This window comes from Palaemon carinicauda, chromosome 6 (assembly GCF_036898095.1).
Source record: "Palaemon carinicauda isolate YSFRI2023 chromosome 6, ASM3689809v2, whole genome shotgun sequence".
In the NCBI taxonomy this organism is placed as follows: domain Eukaryota; kingdom Metazoa; phylum Arthropoda; class Malacostraca; order Decapoda; family Palaemonidae; genus Palaemon; species Palaemon carinicauda.
Genome location: NC_090730.1, coordinates 75174427 through 75182989, shown reverse-complemented (window position 1 = coordinate 75182989; position 8563 = coordinate 75174427).

Genomic DNA, 8563 nt, shown 5'->3' with positions numbered 1-8563 from the left:
ATTTGGAAGCTTTATGAGATCGACCGAGCTACTCCTATTCGCTTAACCAAGCTGACGCACACCGCTGTTTTCCCCAAACCCCTTCAACGCCAGAGCGTACCCTTAGTATGTCAAGTGTTCAATGACAAGACTGTCGCTGCCTTAAAGACCTTCAAGGATTCATTGGACATCAGCGAAGGCACCATCATTCTCACCCAGACAATGAGTGAGTGGTTCAAGATGATGAATGTGAAAGACCGTTTCTCAGCTTGACATCTACGTGACGAATCCAGACAGCCTTGGACAGCAGACTGTACATCTTTCACTAAGTTGGAGGACGCCTGCCAAATTATATCAATCTGCACATGGCAAGGAGGTAGTGGTCGTAAGCTGAAGTTAACTAAGCAAACTGCTGAAGCATTCATTGTGTCTACACGTAATAATGTGGCTGCTGCCAAATTGCTTCTGGCAGAGAAAGACTTTGACTACGTTCTTCCTGCTATATTCGCGGATGAAGCCTTGGAAAAGTTTTTCGGTCAAGCCAGGCAAAGAAGTGGTGGAAACTTCTACATTGATGTAGTTGACATTATGGCTGCAGCAAAATTTACAAATTTGCAGACACTTCTAAAGCATGACATTATGCCAGAATCTAGTTCTCGTGTGCTTGATTGCGACAAGAATTGTACTTCTTCCATAAATCCAGATGAGCGAAGTGAACTCATTGACGAGATCACTCCTCAAGACACTCGGGAGCTCTTGAGGTCTGCTGATAACCTTAAGCATAATTGTGTATATTTGGCTGGATACCTTGTTCTTAAATATTGTAATAGCACTAGTATGGAGGATATCATGGATGATGAAGATGGTAACGAGGTGTCATCTGAGTTCTTAGATCATTTGAATAGAGGTGGACTGAGTGTGCCAACCATTTCAACTGTCTTTTTTGTACATAATGCCTATAATTTGCATGCCATGACTAAAATGCATTGACGCTTTCATTTGGCTGAATTGTTATCTTTTGTAGATGATCCTTTAGTTACTAATAATGCAGCATGTACGACTTTAGCCAACATTCTATTGAAAGCTCAGGTTGTCAATGTAAGTGACAAAGAAAAGGCTCTGAGATGCCTCAGGAGGCAAGAAAAGCTCTTCATCTACCGATGTTCATCTAATCAAATGTTAATGTCTTTGAGTTTTGTTGTGATGAGAAATACCGTTCTTTATTTCTTATTTTAGTGTTTCATTGTTTTAGGGCTTGTTTGGAATGTTTGAGTAATACAATATTTGACAATATATATTAAATCTAGACAGAACTACAGACTTGCCTCTTATTATAATCAGCCATCCCTCACCATCTATGAGTTACACACAAAAACGAGTAAAAATGACCAAAATTCACTATTTTGACATTGAAATATGACCTTTTGACCTTGAAGATGATGAAGATGACCCCAGGTGGTGTTGAAAATGTCACTATTGAACTCACCGTCCTCAAAAACCCCCATTTTGACTCAGAGAACGTGTTTCTAGCCCTTCTTAGAAGTCATTTTAGTCCAGGACTCAAGTTAATCCTTCAGACTCAAGTTAAAAACCCCGATCAGGGGACGTTCCAGTCCTTTCTTGAAGGACGATATATGACAATATATATTAAATTCGGACAGCTCGGCAGACTTGCCTAATATTATAATCAGCTATCTCTCACCATTTATGAGTTACACACAAAAAACGAGCAAAAATGACCAACATTCACAAATTTGACCTCAATAAATGACCTTTGGACCTTGAAGATGACCCCAGGTGGTGTTGGAAATGTTACTATTGAACTCACCATCCTCAAAAACCCCATTTTGATCCAGAGAACGTGTTTCTAGCCCTTCTAGAAGTCATTTTATTCCAGACTCAAGTTAATCTTTCAGACTCAAGTTAAAAACCCCGAGCAGGGGACGTTCCAGTCCTTCCTTAAAGGAGTCTATGATATATATATATATATATATATATATATATATATATATATATATATATATATATATATATATATATATATATATATATATAAATAGATACATAGATATGTGTATATATATATGTTTATATTTATGTAAATATATATATATATATATATATATATATATATATATATATATATATATATATATATATATATATATATATATATATATATATATATATATATATATATATATATATATATATATATATATATATATATATATATATATATATATATATATATATATATATATATATACACACGCATACATAGCTATACAAAACTTTATATATGAGACATACTATATATATTCTATAAAATATTTAAATGATACATACATCAAGTGATTAGGATAGTTTCCGGGAACATGCTGTAAATTATTTGCATTTGTTTGTAATCTTCAACTATATTTTATATGCTGGCATATTTGAAGTAAACATGAATCATCTAACAAATAAAACACAGCTTGGGATAGTCTCTACTTGATAAAATATTTCTTGACAAAACGTCTTTACTTGAACAGATATTTTTTGACAAAACATGTTTACTTGAACAAATATTTTTTGACAAAACGTCTTTACTTGAATAAATATTTTATGACAAAAAAAAAATCTTTCAAAAGATGTTCTTTTAAATTTTCTTAGTTGTTATCCGCTTTGTGCTGGTCTTTTTTTTTTATCTATATGTTTTTTTTTATCTAAATCACGGATTCTAAAAAAAAAATACTAATTTTAGCAAAGGTTTCTTAACATAAGCATATGAGGTGCATCTGTCAAAACAATCATTTCTCTATTTGCTGCTGTGTTTTTCTAAATGAAATTATATTCAAGTTGATTGGGTTTATACCAAAATGCTTCCATATTCTCATATTAGAAGATCCTAGGTCATGAGCAATAGCAGAAATGAATTGATGGCACAGCTGTACTCTTTGAGCATTTAGGAGGAACTCCAGGTATCGGAGACTTTACATCATCTTCAAAATCCTCTTGTAGGAAATGGAGGGATCAAACCCGGGTATGTTTTACGTTACTTTCGTCCTTGCATCTGCAGTGAATTACCCAGCCTTTCCGTGTTGATTTGTCTTGAGGAAACTTGAAATATCTTTTGCTTTTACATTTTAAGTTAGCTCTGACATTGTTGCAACCAAAAACGTCGCAATAAGAATGCATCTTTCATAAATAATGTGCCAGAGGTTGAAAGGTATAACTCACGACAATGAAAATGTATGGCGTTAGCTGGCAGTCTGGCCATACTGGACGCCCATGACGTTGCATAAGGGGTGGAGCTAGGTTTAAAGTCCACCTCTTGAACAGACCCTATCTGTATTGACTCTGGTATGACAGAGCATCTACCACTCAGCCTCGAAGAAATATAAAAGCCAATGACAATTCTTCTGTACATATACCTATCGAATTCAGGATTTTATACTTAGAATTGAAATCAACCCATCTTCACCATCGTAGCTAATTGGGATGTTTGTAACTTGGCATTCAATTAATGATAAATTTTGCACACTTAAATGTGTTTTTTATATTTCAGATAAGCCATATATTTTAATGCATTGAGGTCTAGATGCTCTTAATGACCTCGAGATCAGTGCCCAAGGAGAAATAACTCAAAGACTATAGTATATGACCGGCAGGGTTTTGAATCCTGGTCCAGCATACATATATGCTGTTGACCCTATTACTTAGCCACTAACAAAGAAGAAAGTCAAGGAAAATTCTACTATACATATACCCGTCGGATTCAGTTTTTTTTTTATACTTGGAATTGAAGGAACCCATCTTCTCCATTGTAGCTAATTGGTATTTTGTAACTTGGCATTCGATTAATGATACATTTTTCAAATTTGAACTTTTTTTCATATTTCAAATGAGCCATATATTTTATTACATTAAAGTCTAAACTCCTATAACGAACTTGGGATCAATGCCCTAATCAAAATCACTCAACTACTATAGTATCTGACCGGCCGAGTTTCGAACCCTGGTCCAGGATACCAATCGTCACCATCGTAGGTAATTGGTAGGTTTGTAACTAGGCCTTCAATTAATAATAAAATTTGCACATTTGAACGTGTTTTTCCTATTTCAAATAAGCCCTATATTTTAATATACTAAAGGCTTGACTCTCTTTATGACCTCAGGATCAGAGTGTCATGCGAAATCACTCAAAGACTATAGTATCTGACTGTCTGAGTTCCAAATCCTGGTCCAGGATACTTGTATGACAGTGACCCTACCACTTAGCAATGAAGAAGGATAAAATTAAATAACAATTATTCCGTATATATACCTGTCGAATTCAGGATTATGTACTTTGAATTAAGATCAACCCATTTTCAACATCGTAGCTAATTGGGAGTTGTTTAACTTGACATTCGATTAATGGTAAATTTTTCACATTTAAACGAGTTTTTCATATCTCTGGATGCTCTTAGCAACATTGGGATCAGTGTCCCATGAGATATCACTCAAAGACTATAGTATCTAACTGGCAGGGTTTTGAATCCTGATCCAGGTTATATATATGACGATGACGTTTCTACATATCCACGAAGAAAGATAAAAGTCAATGACAATTCTTTTGTACATATACGAGTTGAATTCAGGTTTTTTTTATACTTAGAATTAAATCGACCCATCTTCACCATCATAGCTAATTGGTAGGTTTGTAAAATGGTATTCGATTAATGATAAATTTTGCTCTATCAAACGGGTTTTTTAATATTTCAGATAAGCCATATATTTTAATAAATTGAGGCGTTGATGCTGTTCACGACCTCGGAATCAGTGCCCCAGGTGAAGACTATGATATCTGACCGGCCGGGTTTTGAACTCTAGTATAAGATACTTGTATGATGGAGACCCTACACTTAGCCATGAATAAAGGTAAAGATATAAGTCAATGACAATATTTCTATACTTATACCTGTCGAATTCAGGTGTTTTGTTCTTAAAATTAAAATCAACCCATCATGACCATCGTAGCTAATTTGTAGGTTTGTAACTTGGCATTCAATTAATGAAAAATTTTACATATTCGAACGTGTTTTTTATATTCCAAATAAGCCATTTATTCTAATACTTAAAGTCTGGATTTTCTTACCGGCCCCGGGTTGATTTACATTATAAGTAAAAAAAACACCTGAATTCGACAAGTATATATACTGAACAATTGCATTTACTTTTATCTTTCTTCGTGGCTAAGTGGTAGGGTCACTATCATACAAGTATTCTGAACCAGGGTTCGAAACAAGGCTGGTCAAATACTCTAGTCTTTGTGTGATTTCAGCTGTGGCTCTGATCCCAAGGTCATCAAGAGAATCCAGATATTAATGTAATAAACTCTATGGCTTATCTGAAATATGAAAAACACGTTCGAATGTGCCAAATTTATCATTAATCGAATGCCAAGTTACAGACATACAAATTAGGTACGATTTTGAAAATGGTTTCATTGCAATTTTAATACAAAAAACCTGAATTTGACAGGTGTATGTACAGAAGAATTGTTATAGACTTATATCTTTCTTTATGGCTAAGTAGTAGGGTCTCCGTCATACAAGTATCCTGGACTAGAGTTCGAAACCCGGCCCCTCTGATATTATAGTCTTCGAGTGATTTCGCCTGGGCCTTTGATCCCGTGTTCGTTAAGAAGATACAGACTTTAATGTATCAAAATATATGGCTTATTAGAAATATGAAAAAACACGTCTAAAAGTGCATAATTTATCATTAATCTAGTACCAAGTTACAAGTCTACCAATTAGCTACGATGGTGAAGATGTGTTGATTTCAAATCTAAGTACAAAAACCCTGAAATCGACAGGTATATGTACAGAAGAATTGTTATTGACTTTTATTTTTCTTCGGGGATGAGTGGTAGGTTTACTGTATTACAAGTATCCTGGACCAGGAGTTGAAATGCGGCCGGTCAAAAATATTTAATCTCCTACTGATTTCGACTGGGGCTCTGATCCAGAAGTCGTTAAAAGAGTCCAGACTTTTATGTATTAAAGTATATGGCCTATTTGAAATAGGAAAAATTGGTTTAAATGTGTAAATTTTATTGATAATTGAATGCCAGGCTACAAATCTACCAAATAAAGTTAAAGATCGGTTGATTTCACTTCTAGGAACAGAAATCATGAATTTGACAATTATATGCACAAAAGAATTATCATCGACTTTTAACTTTCTTTGTGGCTAAGTGGTGGGGTCACTGTCATACAAGTATCCAGGACCAGGGTTCGTAACTCTGCCAATCACATACTGTATTCTTTCATTGATTTCGCTTAGACTCTGATCCCAAGGATGATAAGAGAATCCAGACTTTAATGTATCGAAATATATGACTTATTTGAAATATGAAAAACCAGTTCAAATGTGAAACATTTATCATTAATCGAATGCCAAGTTACAAACCTACCAATTACCTTCGATGGTGAAGGTAGGTTGATATTAATTCTAAGTACAAATAACCTGAATTCTATAGGTATATGTATAATTAGTATTTTATATTTTTTGTGATTAGGTGGTACAGTCACTCTCATACAGGTATCCCAGACCAGTCAGATACTATATTCTTCGAGTGATTTCGCCTTGGGCTCTGATCCCAAGGTCCTTAAGAGAATCCAGAATATAATGTATTAAAATATACTGATTATATATATATATATATATATATATATATATATATATATATATATATATATATATATATATATATATATATATATATATATATATATATATATATATATATATATATATATATATATACATATATATATATATATATATATATATATATATATATATATATATATATATATATATATATATATATATATATATATATATATATATATATATATATATATATATATATATATATATATATATACGTATGTATATATTAACGGATGATTCAGTTAATATGCATAATCCCTTAATAATTCCAGTGAATATGTATAATTCCTAGAACTTCGGATATTTTACAAAATAACAGTTTTAATCATAGCATAAGGTATACATGGAAACTTGTTTAATAGGGAACTATTATCATGAAACAGAACAAATGTTTATTGTTTTGTATTTCTTTACCGGCCATCGAGAATTAATATTGTTTGACAAGAGTAGCTTGACCATAAAAAACTTTAAATTTTATTATTATTATTTTTTTTTTTTTATCTGGCACTCCTCTCTGAGTTACTTGAGCAGTATACTTAATATATTTACATGTTTGGAATGATTTAATTTGTTATTCTATATAGAATTTCCTACCTACCGTGTCTATTTGGTATATGTATAGATTGAATAGTTTCAAATATTCTTTGACTCAAATGTAAAGAAAGAACGTACTTTTTTCCACTACCTTTTTTTCACTGATGTGCACTCCACAACAGTGCAGTAGTTTTAACATTATCCATATAAAGTTGATTTAATTGATTGAGAATCATGTCGTATTCCTTTCATCGTAACAAGCCAAATTGGTTGCTTGCCCTTTTTTTTCTTTTCTTTCTTCACAAGGGACCTATAAAAACGCTGCTTCCTTTCTTCCATTACTTCGAACAAAAAGTACTTGTCTTGACCAAATGAAAGATACTATTATTATCATTACTAGCCAAGCTACAGCCCTAATTGGAACAGCAAGATTCTATAAGCCCAAAGGCTCCAACAGGTAAAAATACTACAGTGAGGAAAGGAAATAAGGAAATAAATAAAAGATGAGAACATATTAACATTGAATCATTCTAAAAACAGTAACAACATCAAAACAGATAGGTCATATATAAACTATAAAAAGACTTATGTCAGCCTGTTTAACATAAAAACATTTGCTGCAACTTTGAACTTTTGAAGTTCTACTGATTCAATTATCCGATTAAGAAGATCATTCCACAACTTGGTCACAACTGGAATAAAACTTCTAGAATACTGTGTAGTATTGCGCCTTATGATGAAGAAGGCCTGGATATTAGAATTAACTGCCTGCCTAGTATTACGAATAGGATGGAATTGTCCAGGAAGATTCAAATGTAATGGATGGTCAGAATTATGAGAAATCTTATGCAACATGCTTAATGAACTTATTGAACGACGGTGCCAAAGATTAATATCTAGATAAAGAATTAAAAATCTAATAGACCGCGAGTTTCTGTCCAAGAAATTAAGACGAGAATCAGCAGCTGAAGACCAGACAGGAGAACAATACTCAAAACAAGGTAGAGTGAAAGAATTAAAACACTTCTTCAGATTAGACTGATCACCGAAAATCTTGAGAGACTTTCTCAATAAGCCAATTTTTGGTGCAATTGAAGAAGACACAGACCTAATGTGTTTCTCAAAAGTAAATTTGCTGTTGAGAATCATACCTAAAATTTTAAAAGAGTCATACAAAGTTAAAGAAACATTATCAATACTGAGATCAGGATGTTGAGGAGCCACTGTCCTTGACTTACTTACAATCATAATATAGTTTAATAATATATTGCCGTTGCCCTCTGAATGTTTAGATCGAAAACCTCAACTGCTATTAATATCTACAAAAGTCAACTAATTAAAA